The sequence below is a fragment of the Hyperolius riggenbachi genome, chromosome 1 (assembly GCF_040937935.1).
Source record: "Hyperolius riggenbachi isolate aHypRig1 chromosome 1, aHypRig1.pri, whole genome shotgun sequence".
In the NCBI taxonomy this organism is placed as follows: domain Eukaryota; kingdom Metazoa; phylum Chordata; class Amphibia; order Anura; family Hyperoliidae; genus Hyperolius; species Hyperolius riggenbachi.
The window spans coordinates 470414532-470435563 of record NC_090646.1 but is presented as its reverse complement, the minus strand read 5'-3'; the positions used below and the strand labels follow the sequence as shown (position 1 = coordinate 470435563).

At 45.3% G+C, this 21032-nt stretch overlaps 1 long non-coding RNA gene across 1 annotated transcript in view; it reads left to right on the top strand.

Annotated features, from left to right (window-relative positions):
- LOC137521346 (uncharacterized) overlaps window positions 1–21032 on the top strand; it is a 485899-nt gene that overhangs the window by 58376 nt on the left and 406491 nt on the right. The window lies entirely within an intron of this gene.

The window sequence follows — 21032 nt, the reverse complement described above, 5'->3', positions numbered from 1 at the left end:
ACACTTTTGTGACTTAGGCGACTTCTCTTCTCTGTGACAATGCCTCCAGCTGCGCTGAAGGTCCTTTCTGAGAGGACGCTTGCGGCAGGGCAGGAGAGAAGTTGGATGGCAAATTGGGACAGCTCTGGCCACAGGTCAAGCCTGCGCACCCAGTAGTTCAAGGGTTCCTCATCGCTGTTCACAGCAGTGTCTACATCCACACTTAAGGCCAGGTAGTCGGCTACCTGCCGTTCCAGGCGTTGGTGGAGGGTGGATCCGGAAGGGCTACGGCGAGGCGTTGGACTAAAGAACGTCCGCATGTCCGACATCACCATGAGATCGCTGGAGCGTCCTGTCTTTGACTGCGTGGACACGGGAGGAGGATTAGTGGCAGTGGTACCTTGCTGGCGTTGTGCCGTCACATCACCCTTAAAGGCATTGTAAAGCATAGTTGACAGCTGGTTCTGCATGTGCTGCATCCTTTCCACCTTCCGGTGAGTTGGTAACAGGTCCGCCACTTTGTGCCTGTACCGAGGGTCTAGTAGTGTGGCCACCCAGTACAGCTCATTCCCCTTGAGGTTTTTTATACGGGGGTCCCTCAACAGGCAGGACAGCATAAAAGACATCTGCACAAAGTCGGATCCAGTACCCTCCATCTCCTCTTGCTCTTCCTCAGTGACGTCAGGTAAGTCAACCTCCTCCCCCCAGCCGCGAACAATACCACGGGAAGGTTGAGCAGCACAAGCCCCTTGCGATGCCTGCTGAGGTTGTTCTCCTGCCGCTGTCCCCTCCTCCTCCTCCTCCTCCCCCAAAGAAACACCTTGCTCATCATCCTCTGAGTCTGATTCGTCTTCTGCACACGGCTTCTCTTCTTCCTCCTCCTCCCCCCTCTGTGCTGCCGCAGGTGTTGAGGAAACAGCTGGGTCTGATGAAAATTGGTCCCATGCCTGTTCCTGCCGTAACGGTTCCTGGTCACGCTCATTCGCAGCTTCATCCGCCACTCTACGCACAGCACGCTCCAAGAAGTAAGCGTAGGGAATTAAGTCGCTGATGGTGCCCTCACTGCGGCTCACCAGGTTGGTCACCTCCTCAAACGGCCGCATGAGCCTGCATGCATTCTCCATCAGTGTCCAGTTGTCGGGCCAGAACATCCCCATCTTCCCAGACTGTTTCATTCTACTCCAGTTGTAGAGGTAGTGGGTCACGGCTTTCTTCTGTTCTAGCAGGCGGGAGAACATGAGCAGGGTCGAGTTCCAGCGAGTCGGGCTATCGCAAATGAGGCGTCTCACCGGCATGTTGTTTTTGCGCTGAATTTCCGCAAAGCGTGCCATGGCTGTGTAAGACCGCCTCAAATGCCCACAGAACTTCCTGGCCTGCTTCAGGACATTCGCTAAGCCAGGGTACTTTGCCACAAATCTTTGAACCACTAGATTCATGACATGTGCCATGCAGGGTATGTGTGTCAGCTTCCCCATATGCAAAGCGGCAAGCAGATTGCTGCCGTTGTCGCGCACCACGTTGCCTATCTCCAGGTGGTGCGGGGTCAGCCACTCATCCACCTGTTTCTTAACCACTTGCCGACCGCACACTCATAACGTGCGTCGGCAAAGTGGCAGCTGCAGGACCAGCGACGCAGTACTGCGTCGCCAGCTGCAGCCTAATTAATCAGGAAGCAGCCGCTCGTGCGAGCGGCTGCTTCCTGTCAAATCACGGCGGGGGGCTCCGTGAATAGCCTGCGGGCCGCCGATGGCGGCTCGCAGGCTAGATGTAAACACAAGCGGAAATAATCCGCTTTGTTTACATTTGTACGGCGCTGCTGCGCAGCAGCGCCGTAAGGCAGATCGGCGATCCCCGGCCAATCAGCGGCCGGGGATCGCCGCCATGTGACAGGAGACAGCCTGTCACTGGCTGCACAGGACGGATAGCGTCCTGTGCAGCCCGGCTTACCACAGGGGGCCAGGTAGGAGAGGGAGGGGGAGCATTTCGCCGCGGAGGGGGGCTTTGAGGTGCCCCCCCCGCCAGCCACTCGCAGGCAGCAGAGATCAGACCCCCCCAGCACATCATCCCCATAGGGGGGAAAAAAGGGGGGCAATCTGATCTCCCTGCCTGCACCCTGATCTGTGCTGGGGGCTGCAGAGCCCACCCAGCACAGATCAATCAAACTAGCGCTGGTCCTTAAGGGGGGGTAAAGGGTGGGTCCTCGAGTGGTTAAGAGCAGCCAGGAGAGCTGCTCCAGTGTGACTCTCCGCTTTGAGACAAGCCATGTCTAAGATGGCGTGACACCGTCGTACCTGGCATGCAGCATAGGCCCTGCGGAGCTGGGGCTGTGTAGCTGGAGAGGAGAACTGCCACTCAGCCAAGGAGGAGGAGGACAGCGAAGAGCATGTAGCAGGAGGAGAGGAGGTGGCAGGAGGCCTGCCTGCAAGCCGTGGAGGTGTCACAATTTGGTCCGCTGCGCCCTGCTTGCCATCGTTCACCACCAGGTTCACCCAATGGGCTGTGTAGGTAATGTAGCGGCCCTGCCCGTGCTTGGCAGACCAGGCATCCGTGGTCAGGTGTACCCTTGACCCAACGCTCTTCGCAAGAGATGACACCACTTGCCTCTCAACTTCACGGTGCAGTTGGGGTATGGCCTTTCTCGAAAAATAAGTGCGGCCTGGCATCTTCCACTGCGGTGTTCCGATGGCCACAAATTTACGGAAGGCCTCAGAGTCCACCAGCCGGTATGGTAACAGCTGCCGAGCTAACAGTTCCGCCACGCCAGCTGTCAGACGGCGGGCAAGGGGGTGACTGGCCGAAATTGGCTTCTTCCGCTCAAACATTTCCTTCACGGACACCTGACTGCTGCTGTGGGCAGAGGAGCAGGAAGCGCTCAAGGGCAGAGGCGGAGTGGAGGAGGGTGCCTGTGAAGGTGGAAGGGAGAAAGCGGCAGAAGCAGATAATGCACCTGATGGAGGAGGAAGAGGAGAAGGAGGGTGGCTTTGCTTTTGTGTGCTGCTGCTGCTTTTGCTCAGGTGGCCATCCCATTGCTGTTTGTGCCTTTTCTCCAGGTGCCTTCGTAAGGCACTTGTCCCTACGTGAGTGTTGGCCTTTCCACGGCTCAATTTTTGTTGGCAGAGCGAGCAGATGGCTTTGGTCCGATCTGAGGCACACACATTAAAAAATTTCCACACCGCTGAGCCACCCTGGGATGTGGGCACTATGGGGACCTCAGCAGCTTCACTAAACAGAACAGGTATGCAGTGGCGGGTCCACTGAACAGAACAGGTATGCGCACTGATGCGGTGGGTTCACTGAACAGAACAGGTATGCAGTGGCGGGTTCACTAAACAGAACAGGTATACAGTGGCGGTTCACTAAACAGAACAGGTAAGCAGTGGCGGGTCCACTGAACAGAACAGGTATGCAGTGGCGGGTTCACTAAACAGAACAGGTATGCAGTGGCGGGTTCACTAAACAGAACAGGTATACAGTGGCGGTTCACTAAACAGAACAGGTATGCAGTGGCGGGTCCACTGAACAGAACAGGTATGCAGTGGCGGGTTCACTTAACTGCACAGGTATGCGCACTGATGCGGTGGGTTCACTGAACAGAACAGGTATGCAGTGGCGGGTTCACTTAACTGCACAGGTATGCGCACTGATGCGGTGGGTTCACTGAACAGAACAGGTATGCAGTGGCGGGTTCACTTAACTGCACAGGTATGCGCACTGATGCAGTGGGTCCACTGAACAGAACAGGTATGCAGTGGCGGGTTCACTAAACAGAACAGGTATACAGTGGCGGGTCCACTGAACAGAACAGGTATGCAGTGGCGGGTTCACTAAACAGAACAGGTATGCAGTGGCGGGTCCACTGAACAGAACAGGTATGCAGTGGCGGGTTCACTAAACAGAACAGGTATACAGTGGCGGTTCACTAAACAGAACAGGTATACAGTGGCGGTTCACTAAACAGAACAGGTATGCAGTGGCGGGTCCACTGAACAGAACAGGTATGCGCACTGATGCGGTGGGTTCACTGAACAGAACAGGTATGCAGTGGCGGGTTCACTAAACAGAACAGGTATACAGTGGCGGTTCACTAAACAGAACAGGTATACAGTGGTGGGTTCACAGCACAGGTATGCAGTGGTGGGTTCACAGCACAGGTATGCAGTGGTGGGTTCACAGCACAGGTATGCAGTGGTGGGTTCAATGAACAGGTATACAGTGGCGGGTCCACTGAACAGAACAGGTATGCAGTGGTGGGTTCACAGCACAGGTATGCAGTGGTGGGTTCACAGCACAGGTATGCAGTGGTGGGTTCACAGAACAGGTATGCAGCCAGACAGGAACAAGCTAAGCCTAACTAATCTTTCCCTGAGAGACAGTCTGCAGCAGCTCGCCCTACTCTGACTAATGCAGGCACACGAGTGGCCTTAATGGCCGCCGCTGCCTGCCTTATATAAGGGGGGGTGGGGCTCCAGGGGCTAGTGTAGCCTAATTGGCTACACTGGGCCTGCTGACTGTGATGTAGAGGGTCAAAGTTGACCCTCCATGTGCATTATGGGGCGAACCGAACTTCCGCAAAGGTTCGCCTGCGGGACGCGAACGCGAACCACTGAAGTTCGCATGGAACCGTTCGCAGGCGAACCGTTCGGCCCAACTCTACTCTAGATAAGACACACAAAAGCTCGCTTGGCCTATGCAAATGCTCATCTGGACAAAGAAGAAGACTTCTGGTCTTCTGTGAAACAAACATTGAATTGTTTGGTCACAATGATGTTTCCTTCATTTGGTGTAAAAAAGGAGAAGCCTTTAACCCAAAGAACACCATCCCCACTGTCACACATGGTGGTAGGAAGCTAATGCTTTGGGGTTATTTTTTCAGCCAATGGACCAGGGAACCTAATCACAGTAAACGGCACCATGAAAAACTTGGCCTTGGCCACCAATGGACATTTCAGCATGACAATGACTCAAAGCCCACAACAAAAGTGGTGAAGAAATGGTTAGCAGACAACAACATTAACGTTTTGTAGTGGCCCCGTCAGAGTCCTGACTTGAATCCAATTGAGAATCTGTAGAGGGAGCTAAAGATCAGAATGATGACAAGAATACCCCCCAACCTGAAAGATTTGGAGCTCATTGCTAAAGATGAATGGGCAAAAATATCCTTGGAGACATGCAAAAAGCTGGTCTGCAATTATAGGCAGTGTTTGATTGCTGTAACAGCTAATAAAGGCTTTTCTATTGATTATTGAGAAGGGTATGAATAATTATGGACTGGACACTTTTTGCTCAAATGTAAATAAAAGCTCAGAAATGTTTTTTTTCCCACAATAATTCCTCTTGTACATCGTCTTATTATCTTTTGGGAGACACCTATGTCATTTCCCGTCAAAAAATGACTTACTGGTTGAATAAAAGTAACTTTAAGTCAAAATTTGCCAGGGGTATGAATAATTATGGGCAGCACTGTATATGTATTCACTTTATTAGTTGGGAAAAATATCATCTCATCAATATTGAAAGTGCCATTGTTGATGTCAGATGGGCTCGTTTGAGCAAACCAGTAAGTGTTGGTCTGAGATTTTCATGTATGACAGTCTCTAAGGTTTTTAAAAGCTACAAAGTAAGATCTGTCTCTTACATTAATCCCTATACAAAAAAATCATCAAATACCACAACATGTCATGCAGATTGAGTCATTTTAGTTTTTATGGTCAGACGTCCCATCAAAATATCTCAAAAACACACTAAAAATGCCAAATAATGGGCAAAGGGGGCTCGATTGATCTTTGTATTCTAACAAATCACAAATATGTAGTATTAATTATATACGATTATCAAATGTAATACATATGCATTCTGAAGATGCCAAATAATATTAAAAATCCTATCCATAAATATATATGATGAGCAATATAATTCATTATGAGGCTAGCCGGGGCTCTGCATCTTGTTCAGGCTCATTTTCCTGGTCTATTCTCCAGTCTGAAAGACTGGTAAGCATTATCTATTTAATAACAGCAGTTTTATTTTATTTATCTTTTCAGCTTTAACTATAAAAAGAGTAATAGAGTATTTTGTAGTTTAGGACTTCAATTGTCAGTGTATTTTGAATGATTGCAAGAAAAAACAATGTCAGATAGATATGATTCTTGGTTCAAATCTTCCAAGTCAGACATCACTTGTATACAGAAGAGTGAAAAACCTGAAACAAATATCCATGCCAATCTATATTGACCCACACATTGGGACAGCTGGGAATATTTTAGGATAAAAAGGATGTTGTCCTTAGCAGCAGTATATATCATTCAAAATAGAGTATAGGAGAAACCACCTCCAGTTTTTCTTCTAATTACAATCAATGAAGCTTTGACATCTGCCAGTGTATTGCAAGTTGAGGCGGTGTATGTGCTCAGGTGCCCTACTGGCTACTTACCAGTATGCTGGGAGAATCATTAGAAAGTTGAAGCCTCGAGCACATACAAAATATCAAAAGGAGACTCATACCATTTTGCCATCAAACATCAGAATCAGAATCAGAAACATTTATTTCGCCAAGTACAACGGGGTTGTACACAGAATTATTTTTGGTGCATACAGGGTCGGCGATGGTACAGTAACAACATACAGTAGAGATACATAAAGTAGTTGACATAATCCACATATACATAAAGTGTTACATCATCATATCCATACACGTTGCATAGGATACAGTGGAGAAGGACCCAAGGGGACCGTCTGGGTGCTATGTTGAGCGGAGCTGACACACATCGCTGCAGCGCTCACCTGCTCTGCAGCAATTTACAGATGCCCCCCCATAGGTCCTAGAAAGTGCAGGTGAAGATAGAGAAGAGAAAGGAGAGATAAGACAGAGAGGAGAGAGAGACAGAGGCAGATTCCTAGAGGTCCCATGGGTGGAAACAGTCCTGGTCGAGGCCACGCATGCCAAAACTTAGCCCCTGGCTGACGGCCTAGTCCACAACAGATGATCAGGAATTGAGTGGTCAACTGAGGATGGTTGGCATCAAGGCTGGGATTGTGGTGTGGTCGGCAAGTGCTGCTGGGATGGTGGCTGAGTGGAGATGCGCTTGTTTGGTTGCATCAATGGTGTAGGGGAATCCGACAGTGGCGGCCGGCATCAGGAGTTCCATGCTGTTCAGCGGCGGCTGGAGTCGCATAGTGAACAGCTAGAGCCAATGTGCGAGCGAAGGCAGTAGGCAGCCGATGAGCAGGGGCTGGGGAACACCATGGGCAATCTCCGACAGCAGTGGTGAGGAACCCGCCTTATTCCAAGGGTCGCCGGGAGTGGAGCCAAGCCTGGCTGTACTGAACAGTGTGTCGTGTTAGCCCAGGCAGACGAGCTGCCTGTTCCATGTTTCTACCTCAGTGGAGCGGAAGTGTGCTGGTGGTCTTGTCCGGATCCAGGATCCTGGAGAGCCGAGCCTCAGCAGTGACACAGCTGGCATGGATTCCGGATCCACTGCAGAGTCAGCGTCACATGGACCAGTCAGCTGGAGTCTCCCACGTGGCGAGCCGGTCCCCAGAGCAAGCACTGGGGAGCCGGAGTCCATGGAGCAAGCACACCACACACTGCACGGATGGAGTGGGGGAGCTGGAAGGAGCCCCTGCAGTGTGCCATGGCCAGGGGGGAGCTCAGGGAAAGGAGAAAAGAAGAGTTACAACCGGAGCCCTGTGGCCTTGGCTACCTATCCCGGCGCCATCTTGAATGGCAATTCAATTTTTGTGGCGTAGAGAAATTCATACCTAAGTTCCTGGAGGGTGTATAACAAAATGGGAGCTATATCACAGCTGAAATTAAAAGTAGATACCTTGTGGCAAGATGGAATAAATGAAGAGGTTGATCAGAACTTTTTCTTAGCAAATGACTAATATAAGGATCAGCAGGACCGGATTTACGTCACAGGAGCCAATAAGCACAGATGTCTTGGCACCTTAGACTTCACCCTCCATGAGCCTACCAACCCCTGCAGAACCGCACCACAAGTGTACTGGCTGGCCCAACTGTCACTTCTCCCTTACTTCCCTTGGCTGTCATAGGTAGCTGCATGTGCCCCTTTTAGTATTAGTTAGCCAGAGGTACCCTCAGTATTAAGTTGCATTGAGAAGAAGGGAGGAAGGAACTCGAGGAGCAGATTGAGCCACCTTTTTATCATCAGACGCCTGTAGGCTTATGCCTACAGTGCCTTATGGTAACTCTGGCCCTGAGCATTAGTGCTTATATGAAGGCACAATGATATAGATACAGTATAATTTAAATGAAGATGGTTTGGAACAGGGAGTTATTGAATAGATCATTAGTTTACTACCCTGCTTTTCAGGTTTATGGAGTATCACTTGTAAATTGAAATGGGGGTGGAATGTTATATAATGGAGGTAAATAAAATATGTTTCATTATACTGTATTACAATTAAAAGTGTTTGGTAATTATGGTTATAATTTTATGAGAAATAGTAACATTGGATAGTGTGATATTGTGATAAAATCAGTTGTGTCGTAGAGGAAAAGATGGAGGAGGTTTTACTTAATCAGCCTGTTAGTAAAAATGCTAAAATTAGTATCAGCCCACTGAAGGTTAGGCTTGTGGCTAGTTGGGGGAGGCAGAATTATGGAGCAATAGGGTAAAATGACGGTGCGTACAGCTGCCCACATTGCCTGTAATGAGTCAGTCTGGACAAGGACATGCAGGGCAGAGCAAAATGGGAGATAGCCCTTTACATCTGATGTGATGAAAGATAAGGAAAGGTTTACATGGAATGAGAAGTCAAGTGATTGAACTTAGAGATAGCAGATCCACCCGGGTGGTAAGACGGACACCATGGATTCTTGGATGATTAAAGCAGGCTGGTGTGAAGCTTATTTTCTAAATGTTTTATGTGGCTACAGTTTTGATGTAATTTTAAAGAATAAAGAGGTGTTTTCCCTATGTGGAGACACTTTTCTTTGAGGTGCTGAGGAGGAAAGGTGGCTGTTAAAATTATTGGCTAAAATGTTTTTGAAGAAAATCAAAGCCTGGTTTAACCACTTGAGGACTACAGGTTTATACCCCCCTAGTGACCAGTCCATTTTTTACAATCCAGCACTCTGCAGCTTTAACAGTTTATTGCTCAGCCATACAACTTAGCAGCCAAATAAATCTTACCTCCTTTTCTTGTCACTAATAGAGCTGTCATTTGGAGGTGCTGCAGCTGGTGTCAGTTTTTTTTAATTAAAAAAAAAAAAGAGTGATTTTTTTTATCCTCCCCTTCCATTTCCCCCCTAAATTCACCCTACACTGCGATCCATACAATACACTACGCATACATAGGTATCAGCCTATGTATGTGATTAGATTGTGAGGCCATCAGAGGGACAGTTAAGTGACAGAGCTGTCCCTTGTACAGCCATGCCCTAGATCGCAGTGCTGTACACATATATTTTTTTTTTTCTGGAACAGCTTGCAAGCTCTGATCGTGGCTGGCAGGCTGTTAACGGATACCCACTCTGCGTGTCATCAGGGAACATGCGCATTCCCTGCTAATCTCTGCCTCCAGGACCTGATGCCAATCGGAGATAGGCGGTCCTGGCGGCGCCACCTTCCCTCCACCCATCGGCGTTAATTGGTAGGGAAAAGGTTAACACTGTCCTTGTGGTTTACTAAGTGAAATCTATGCATGAATGGAGGTGCGATAGGGATTACACCACACTAAGTACTTTGTCATGATAAGATTTAAGAGGCCATTGATGTATCTGAGGAAGAGAGGGGAAGTCTTACAAGACAACTGAAACTTAGGGGGAAAAAATCCAGTTTCCTGGTTAATATTGTGTTTTGAAAAGTGCATTTCTATAGGAGTGGAGTTGCAGTGGAGGTGGTTACAGGAAGTATTAAGCTAGGGCAAAGTTTTGTTTAAAATGTGGTCATCAGTAGTATGAGGATGAAGTGAAAATGGACTTGAAGAAACTAAAGTACCAAACATTTAATTTAGAGCATGCTACGAAAGTGTTCTTATGATTTGAGGCTACTGAAGGCAAAATGGAGCTTTGAATAAAAATCAACAAGAAGTTGAATTAAAATCAACATTTACCATCTCTAGTGGCCATGAGGAAGAAACTGGTGAGCGTATGGCTCCACGCCTTAAGTCATAACCAACCTACATGGCTTTCTATATTAAGTGGTATGTATGAACAGTATGTGAACAAGTGTGCCCCTGATGAAGCCCTGTTACAAGAGAGGTGTAGTTTCTGTTTATGAGCATTTGATCACATACTATTCAGATTAGGGAACTGGCCATTCCAGTACTTTATGGTTCCTCCTGACCATAGATACTAGGGGTTGTCCTTCTTGGAGTAGTGCATGGTGCTAAAGGTAACGCTTTTCCTCACCACATAATTTGTTGACTACTCCATTAGATGGATTAGGGACAGGCCAGGCCAGTTTGCCAAATTATGTCAACCCAGCTACTGGCAATGGCAAATAATTATTTTTTTATCACGTTTGTTGTATATATTATAGGTTCTGTAGATTGTATAGCCCAATCTTGTTAATAAGACCCAAATAAAGGTAACATTTTATGAATGTACAGGTAATAATAATATGGCATATCCATTTGAAAGTGATGTCACCCATGCAATCTATGCTAAGCTGATAATAATGGTGGGGGAACCCTGCTCTACATTTGTTTTCAATTTTTCTTTTTAAATGCATAAAGTAAAATTTTAGAAGGACTCTAATTTTATTTTGTAAGGATTTACTACAAGGCTATATCACAAAAAAATTGATTAACATGATGTAATATGATTAAATATATAAAAAGATTTGATTTGGACCCCAGTGCCTATTATAAGTATAATTCATTTCTATAATGCTGACATTTTCTGCAGAAGTGTTGAGAGTAAACTGAAACATTCATGAAAGTAATTGTCCCTCAGAGGAGCTCACTGCTGCTCTCCATCTTCCCAACACTTCCATCTTTACAGCTGAACTTCCAGTCCAGCACCAACGGTGAGTTAACGAGTACCTGAGAGTTAAGCATTTATAAGCCATCAGAGGATGGCGAGAGAGCCCACTGCCTACAGGAGGCTAAAGGAAGCCTCAGGCAAGTATAAATGTGTATTTTTGTTTTATCTCAGGTTTCCTTTAAAGTGGATCCGAGATTAACTTTTACTCATTGCATAATTGTGTTCCTTTCCTTTCATATAGTTTATAGGGCATTCCTCAAGCCCAATACTTTTTTTTTGTATTAATACTTTAATTTCCTTTAAACTAAACAAGCCTCACCCACAGCTTCTCCAGTGCCTTGGCACTCTCAGACCCATATAGCAAGGGCTTATGGGAGCTCAGTCTTGGCAGGAGAAGGAGGAGGCTTTACTAGCCAGAGATTTCAGAGGCAGATGGGGAGGAGGAGAGGGGAGTAAAGTTTTCACAGGCTGAGGGCTGGAGATGCTTGCCTGTGTGTAATGATCACAAACAGAACAAGGCTGCTCTCAGTGTATCACAGGAAGAAATAATCATATACTGTTGAAGCTGTTTGCAGCTAGATTTGCTGTGTAAACTATCTAAACTTTAGATAAGATATATAGTCAACTTACTTATTATAGATAGTTTTTCATATCGGATCAGCTTTAAGCCTCTATTCCAGGTCCTGCAACTCCCTACAAGTCTGGACAGTTTCGCTTTTTTCTCATCCTTAATCCCTTCCATAGTCTAATGTCCCTGCAATAGTCTAGGGATAATTTTTGATGCGGAACAATTAACTTACCATATGTTTTGGGGATATATTTGGGGCAGCACGGTGGCATAGTGGTTAGCGCTCTTGCCTTGCAAGCGCTGGGTCCCAGGTTCGAATCCCAGCCAGGTCAACATCTGCAAGGAGTTTGTATGTTCTCCCCGTGTCTGCGTGGGTTTCCTCCGGGCACTCCGGTTTCCTCCCACATCCCAAAAACATACAGATAAGTTAATTGGCTTCCCCCCCAAAAAAAAATTGGCCCTAGACCATACATGCACTACACGATACATACATATGACTATGGTAGGGACTAGGTTGTGAGCCCCTCTGAGGGACAGTTAGTGACAAGACAATATACTTTGTACAGTGCTGCGTAATATGTCGGCGCTATATAAATACTTAAATAAATAAATAAATATAAGCGGAAACCAGCGTTCCTAAAGGAAACTTTTTCAAGTAGAAGAACAACATACATAATCTGACTTATACTTCAGTTATAAGGTAAAAATGAATTCTGCTAGTTTTCCTTTTTGGACCCCCAAAAGTATGTGACCACTCTCTCTGTTACAGTACTATGATGTGACTGTCTGTCCAATGAAGATGGAAATGGCAATATGTCAGTACTAGCATCACAGGTGAAGGAAAAAGAAGAATACTAAAAGGTCATATGATGCTATACTGTGTTTTATTTTGCATGCAGATATGAGCAGCTTATAACAGTTGGGGATGTGTGTTTTTTATTGCTAGAAGTTAGGTTTTAAATATTAGTTGTTGAGGATTTTGGGGGAAATAAATGTTTGATTTCATTGTCACTTTCTTACAAAGTCATTTCTTTCAACATATTTTATGAGTTATCGTCATTAAGCAATTATGTCCATATGTGTAGTTCTTGTCTTCCATTACTGATTACAAGAAGAAATCACAAGGGTGGTTAAAAACAGCAACAAATTATAGCAAGATCAAGTAGCATGGGATAGAACATAGAGCCTAGTTGTAGTTAAAGAGGAGCTGTTAGGTATAAGGTCTCAGAGAAAATAAACACATATATCAGTAGCTAAAGATTGGCTGTACTTACATTACATATGCATTTCACTGTCCACGTTTGGATTTCACAGAATTTGTATATAGTATATGCAGAGATAGATGCTCCTGACAGCTCATGGCAGGCTCCATGTTTTTCTGTCAAATGTGTCGTCATGTCCTGCCTGCTTCCTGATCACAGATAAGCTTGTACTAAATAACACAGTGTGCAGTGAATATTAATGAGCCATGTGGCTAGGAACAATAGCTGACTCCTGCAGTGTAGTCTGCCCGAGATTTATCAGTGCTACGGGATTACAAGCTGCTGTAAGGTCTCATTAGCAGCCGAGGGGAGAACCCCAGAATGCTTTGCAGTAATATGCGGCTTGCGTCTTCTTAAGAATAACAGACTTGCTGATAAGCACACATCAAAGGTAACTGAGATTTTTATCTTCACTAATTGCTTTTGGGCTTCCTTCTAAACTGTTTAACACAGGAGAATAGAGGTTTAAATTAGCTTCTGCAGCCTGACAGTTACTCTTTAAGTCTTTTTGCTTTATTCTGATAAGTTCAGAAGTACTTCAAATTAACAAGCACCACAATCTTCAGTGCTCACCAAATTAGTTATTTTTCTTCTCACGCAATCCTAAATATGCAACAAGCAACTATCTTTTATGAAATGAAGATATCAAATAAAAATTTCAAGGGGAATTGCAACACTGATTTGTCAGAGTAAAAGTCACCAGTTAATCGTCTCCACATGCTGATTTTTTTTTCTTTTTTACTTTCATTCAAGTGCAGTCTGTGATATAAATACTACTAGCATTTTTAAAAAGATAGTCAGTAGTGTCAACCACCACATTCACAGCCAGCCTACTTTTAAAACAGACACGGGATATCCAAAAGACAGATAAGGCAGCTGACGCATTTCAGAAAGAGTATTTTAGCCACCAAATACAAAACAGGAAATTACATATGTATAAAAGGCTCCTCCCATTCAGGACTGGACCAGACACATGAAGAGTAACTAATCTGGTCAACAGATTTAGCAAAAAGCTGGGCCGAAGTACTAATTGATTATACATATACAAAACCAGCATAAGTCAGGATAAAAGGTTAAGATCCCACCTTACATCCAAGCTGTCTGGTACTCTCATAGCCAGATGAAAGATCAGTTTTGTTTCACATACTAATAGTTTGTTATAGTTATCACCTCCCCTCACTGATTGAATCACTTTCTCAATCAAGGTGGGATCTTAACCTTTTATACTGATTTATATTGGTTTTATATATGGATAATGAATGAGTACTTCCACCCAGCTCTTTGCTAAATCTTAAGTGTTGGCCATATTAGTCTGGTCCAACCCTAAATGGGAGGAGTCTTTTGTATATACTGTATGTCATTTCCTGTGTTTTGTATTTGGTGAGGCACAGACTAACCAGCAAGCTCATGGTGACCCAGAACTCATTGGGGTGTGTAAGGGACTACAATGGTCCTAAAAGCCCCCTTACTAAGATAAAAGATGTAAGGGGGCTTTTAGGACCATTGTAGTCCCTTACACACCCCAATGAGTTCTGGGTCACCATGAGCTTGCTGGTTAGTCTGTGCCTCTCGGATTTACAAGCTCTACTCCATAGAGCCAAATTAATCCATGCCATGCACTGATGAGGATCAAACAATCCGAAACAGTCTGTATGCATGTTGGATTATTATGGCTCTGTACATATTAACAAGCTGACACATCATTGCATTCCAGCGGTTCTGGAGGTGTGTTTAGCTTCTAAGGGTACAATGGTTAATTTGCATATATTCAGCAGTGGTGCCTGGGAGACATCTCGAGCTCACTCCAACCTGAATTATCGCAAATTCTTTCTGTTTTAGGAAAGCAAACTTTTGTATTTGGTGAGGTGTGACTAAAGTCTAAAGACCTGTGTGTCTAAAATGTGTCAGCTGCCTTTTCTGTCTTTTGGATGTACAAATAAAAGTTTCTGGATTTTATCTCAACACTGTGTGCTGTGACATTTTTGTATTATTGCCCTGTGGAGGTATTGCCTAGCACCATTGATATGTGAGGGATTTGGAAGCAGTATGCCGGCATGTCTTTTAAATAATACATTCATACATTTAAAAAAATAATGCCAGAAAGTTGTCAGCTATAGAAGATTTATACACCTACTCCTGTCAGAGTGTATGTAGATTCACCCTCTAACCGCCACTCACCAGGTCAGTAGTCTTGACTTGTAGGCCGGTGCAGGTCCCCAGCAGGTACACCACTCCTGCTAAACCACACTGTAGATCAAAGAAATCAGAGACCGCACTCAGAAGGCTTTTTCAACCACTATATTCACAGCAAGCCTGTTTTTGGCAGACTCATTCTAATGTGTGAGTAAGCACTCTGACAGGAGTAGATCATAGAAATCAGAGACTGTACTCAGAAGGCTTTTTCAACCACTGTATTCACAGCAAGCCAAGCATGACAAGGTACACGACATGTTTCAGGCGTCGCCCTTCCTCAGGACACCTGAGGAAGGGCGACGCCCGAAACATGTCGTGTACCTTGTCATGCTTGGTTTGCTGTGAATACAGTGGTTGAAAAAGCCTTCTGAGTACAGTCTCTGATTTCTATGATCTACTCCTGTCAGAGTGCTTACTCACACATTAGAATGAGTCTGCCAAAAACAGGAGAAGCAGATTATTTGCACTGCATCTCCAGACACAAAAGTGTTAATATTAAAGTGTAACTGTTGGGCATAAAATAAAAAATCAATTCTTTGTTTTTATCTGGTAAACAAGTAATAAGGATACCTACCAGGCAATCCAAAAGTTACAAATCACTATTACTTTTCTTGTTGATAAATGATCATTTACCAGTTTACCTGACTCTTATTTGGTACACACAAAATTTGGTACACAAAAAGGAAGTTGCAGGGCATGCTGGGTTGTCCTTTTCTGCGTCTCTATTTCCCCTCAGACTTAACTCATGCAGCCTGGTTGGCTGAAGTCTCTTTCCTTCATGTCCTTTCCCCTCCCACACCTCTGTTCCTTTCTGATTGGCCAATAGTTCTCATGCTGAGACAGTGCAATTTCTATAGTGAAGTGCGGGTAAATCAGGCAGAGGAGTGTAGGGCAGGAAATGACATCAGGATTGGCTTCAAAATACTCACACTTACAATGGGAAATGATAAGAAGGATTTTTTCTTTTTTTACTGTAGAAGAATCACTAAAATCAAAATGTGGACAGTGCATTACATATGTTATGTAAGTAGAGCAAGTATTTATCTACTTATATATGTGGGTTTTTTTCTGAGATAGTATGGCTGACAGCTCCTCTTTAAGGTGCCCATAGATGACTTGACTTGACAACTGATCAACCATCAAATTAGATAATTACAGTCAAATTGTATGAAAATCAGTGCCGCCAAGAGCATAACCCGATCAACGATGCAACCAATTTTGGGCCAAAACTGGTCGCATGTATCGTTCAGACAAGCTGGAAAATCTCGGCCAAACGACGAATGTAACGGACCCCACCTAATGTTTTATGTCCCTGCAGTTGCCCCATGCAGTTCTACTTTACCAGTCCAGCAGACAATTCTCCAAGCAAGAAAAAGAAAAAGGAAGACAGAAGAAATTATACAAAGAAAAAAGAAATGACAGATGAAAAACAGAAGAATACAGAAGATTTTTTTTATCACTTTAATAAAGATTACATTTACTTTTTACACTAAATAGGCAAAGGGTCAAAAGTTACCCTCTATACCACTTACCTGGAAGGAGACAGACATCTGGGGTCTCTTTATTAAAGCAGATGTTCATGGTGGAGCCAGGGGTGCAGACACAGGTAGTGACAGGGATGGGTGCTCCGCTGAGCAGCCAGAAGGAGTGGCGCAGAGACCATCTGACAGGGCCAGTGGTACTAGCAAAGAATGAGCAGGTAGCAACATGCTGCGGTGGTAGTCTGGCAATGAGCTAGGTACGGGATGGATAGCTAAGGGTCTCCTTAGTAAAGGAGGCTTCCAAATGCTAGGTAAATACAGTGACCAATTGGCAATAGGGACTTTAGATCTGCTCCTAGCATCACTTTCTAGTAGCATTAACCGCTTGCCGCCCGCGTCACGCCAGTAGGCGTGGCCGCGGCGGCAGCCCCAGGACCAGCTAACGCCAATTGGCGGAAAGTCCTGGGGCAGCAGTTTACGGGAGATCGTGCGCACGGTGCGCGCGCATCTCCCGCTTGGTCGGCGATTGCCGCTCGGGAGACTGTTACACGGCGAAAGCGCCGTGTATTTACATGTGCAGCGCTGCGATCAGCAGCAGCGCTGCACTGGGGACACAAGAGAGCGATCGGCTCTCATAGGCAGAAGCCTTTGACAGCCGATCGCCGTGATTGGCCGGCTGGGGGGAGGGAGGGGATTTAGAAAAAAAAAAAAAAAAGAAAATGTCCAAAAATATTAAAAAAACAAACAAACAAATATTTATAAAAAAAAAAATTAACACAGGGGGGGGGGCGATCAGACCTCACCAACAGAGAGCTCTGTTGGTGGGGAGAAAAGGGGGGGGGGGGAGATCACTTGTGTGCAGAGGTATACGGCCCTGCAGCTTGGCCTTAAAGCTGCAGTGGCCAATTAATGTAAAATTAGGCTGGTCACTAGGGGGGTTTACCACCATGGTCCTCAAGAGGGGGAATAGGACAGAGTGTAAAGAACTTTCTGGATGATAAAATTGCCTAAGTGAGTTTTTTTTTTTTTTTTAACACACTGCCATTTGCCAACTCTAATTGGATAAGGTGACATTACCATTGCTAGATTTTAGAACTTGCCAGTGCTTAATGCTGGTGAGTTAGACAATTTATTATAATTTTTATTATTATTTAGTACTTATGTAGCACCATCTTCTTCCACAGTGCTTTACAGAGTACTTACAGTCATGTCACTAACTGTCCCTCAGAGCAGCTAAGAAGCATGGTACTAGTCAGGGATTTGTATAGTTACAGTCTACACACTACAATAATTGCAAGGACCTGCTAAAAACTAATATAATGATATTGTTAATTCTGGGCACACACGGTAAGGTTTTCCGTGCAATTTTGCAACCCGATTGTTTTTCCCACACGATTCTGCACTCAATTATCTTATCTTCATTCGCTTTTCTTATCTTTTTCCATTCCCTGCTATGATAAATCGAGCGTGGAAACGATCGGGAGCAATATCGGACATGACAGATTTTATCAATCGGATCCATCTATCGCACGGAAAATCGTACCGTGTGTATTAGGCATTAGATTCAGATTGGTTTATGCTAAGATTGGTTTAGCATAACGTAGTTATGCTCGCTGGAGTATGTATGCCATTGTCATTGACTTTGATTGTGCTGAATCCTGCTTGAAAATCTGGAAACCTTTCATCAAGAAATGTACCTGTTGTATATGTTTTTTCTCTTCTTGTTCAGCTGTTGCTCACAAAAATGTATTTAATTAAAAGAAAGAGTTTTACACTGTTGCAGCACTATTATTTCCAAGTCCTCGTACTTAGCAAAAGGCTATGTTTTTTTTTTTTTTTTTTTTATAAAAAGCATGGGACCACAATGCTTTTTACAATTATGACTTCCCCATTATTCTGTACGTGAAAAAGAAAGGGCCATTTTAAGTTGGAACCAACCTACAGGAAGCTCTCACTTTTCATAGCTGGTGTGGTGTGCTGATTAGAGATGGCCCGAACGGTTCGCATGCAAACTTGTTCGCACGAACAACGCGGGTTCGCATTCACATCGAATCGCAAACTTTATGCGAGTTCGACCCACCCCCTATACTACATAATTGGGCTAAACTTTGACCCTCTACATCACAGTCAGCAGACACTTGGCAGCCAATCAGGCTGCACTGCCTCCTGGAGTCCCCCCCCCCCCCCTTATATAAGGCAGCATTGTCGGCCATTTTCTCACTCTGTCTGCTGCTGTATTACTGAGAGGAGGGAGAGACATTGGAGAGATAGGGAAAGTGATAGTTAGGAGATCTGTTAGCTTGCTCCTTGCTGATATTTGTTGCTGAAAAGCACCACCAAAACAGCTCTTTTGAGAGCTAATGTTCTTGTGATATGTTTTTTTTTGTGTGGCCCACTGACACTGCATATACAGCCCTGTCTGTCCCAGCTGGTTCTTGCTAATTGCTATACTGTGCCAGGCCCTGCACATTCAGTGCATCTATTTTCACTGCACCTGTGTGACCGCACGCTGTTTTATATAGCATAGCAGTCTCTGCATACATATCACTGCACCTGTGTGACCGCATGCTGTTTTATATAGCAGTCACTGCATCTGTGTGACCGCACGCTGTTTTATATACAAGTCACTGCATACCTTTCACTGCACCTGTGTGACTGCACATTGTATTAGTCAAGTCAGTCCATACCTTTCACTTCATCCCCCCAATATAGACAAAACAGGCAGAGGCAGGCCACCCGGCAGGTCTGTTTGAGGTCATACTGTCGTGATTTTGTGCGGCCCTCGACCAAAGTACAGTGTTCAGAAGAAGGCACATGCCATCAACCCCCAATATTGTCAGGACGTAACACCTCATCTTCCTCAGCTTCCGCACGGACGCATGACACATCTTCCTCCTCCTCTCTGATTCTGGCACCCCACTTAACACCCTGTCGGCAGCCATCACCAAAGTGCCATCATCCCAGGGTTTAGCGGTGTGGACATTTTTTTGTGTGTCTGCCTCAGATAAGAACAATGCCATCTGTACTCTCTGCCACCGAAAATTGAGCCGTGGAAAGACCAAGACCCGCGTAGGGACAACTACCTTACGATGGCACATGATTACAAAGCACAAACTTGCAATGGGATGACCACTTGAGGAAAAGCAGCACACAAAAACAAAGCCACACACCACAGTGTAAGATACCATCACGCAATTATTTCTCAAAAAAGGCGATACCCAAACTGTACCGTGATGTTGAAAGACAAGTGGTGTCATCTCTGGCACACAGCGGTGGGTCATGGGTCCATCTGACCACGGATGCCTGGTCTGCAAAGCACGGTCAGGTCTGCCCGAAGATTAAGTCAGTCCCCACACACAGCATCGCTGCCTGCCCCAAGACTAAGTCGGTCCTCACACAGCATCTCTGCCTGCAGGCCGCTTGACTACCTTCTCCACCACCACCAACAGGGTCCAGTACTCCAGGTGGATCCCTGAATTTTTAAGGCTGCTGCTAGCAACGGCCGCTATAATAATTTTTCTGGTGCGTGTACATGCCTGCCTAATTTTTCTCTCTGCACTGCAGCTGCAACAACAAAACAAAAGGCATGTACATGTGTCAATTCCCCTTCGTGATCGTTACCTTGCCGCGGTGAAGGGGCTTGCGTATCACAATAAAGCAATGAACGGCTATATGAGTGTGTTGGGGGGTACACCCAAGATAATAAGGTCGTTGCTTCATTGTGGGCAGACCAAATTCGATCAGCTGGACACTCAGTCACTGTTGTTCTGTCATTGAGCTACCTCAGCCGGACCATATGGGCTTGAAAACTGCCATGCACTCTCGCCATCGTGCGCACCAGTCCAGCACGGCCATCACTGCACAAACAGCTGTTTGCGGTGCGTTACACAGTGAGTTTGGTCTGTCAGTGTGAAGCAGTACACTAATTACACTCCCTGATTGATGTATACGCACGCAAGATGTTTTCAAGCACTTTAGGTCTCCAATTTAAGAATGCAATGGGATTTCTGCCCTTTAGGGATTATAACCCTGCTGTGCATCAAATCCGTAATTTTCCCCGGGACTTTTGCCGTGTATCCCACTCCGCCCTGCCCCCCTCCAGGTGTTAGACCCCTTGAAACATCTTTTCCATCACTTTTGTGGCCAGAATTAGTGTTTGTAGTTTTGAAAGTTCGCCTGCCCATTGAAGTCTATTGCGGTTTGCAAAGTTCGCTGCTTCGTGAACTTTTGCAGAAGTTCGCGTTCGAGGTTTGCGAACCTAAAATCAGAGGTTCGAGCCATCTATAGTGCTGATCTTCTTAGGTCCGTTCTAATGAGGGGCCAGACTATGACTCTGCGACTCTGTGCTGTAAAGGATTGTACAAATATTCATTTTAAATGTCAGAATGACAATAATGCCAAAGTGAGATATTACGGTGTCACCACTGCTCAACTTTGAGAAATGAGAGTAACCTCTAGGAATATATTTTGAATATGAAACTAAGAGGCGGCACTATCTTATGGTAGCTGTCCTGCGCTGTATTAATATGTATTTTCCGTGACCATATAGGAAGAGAAGCACGACATAAAAGGCAACTTCTTCTTTTTTGTTTAAACAC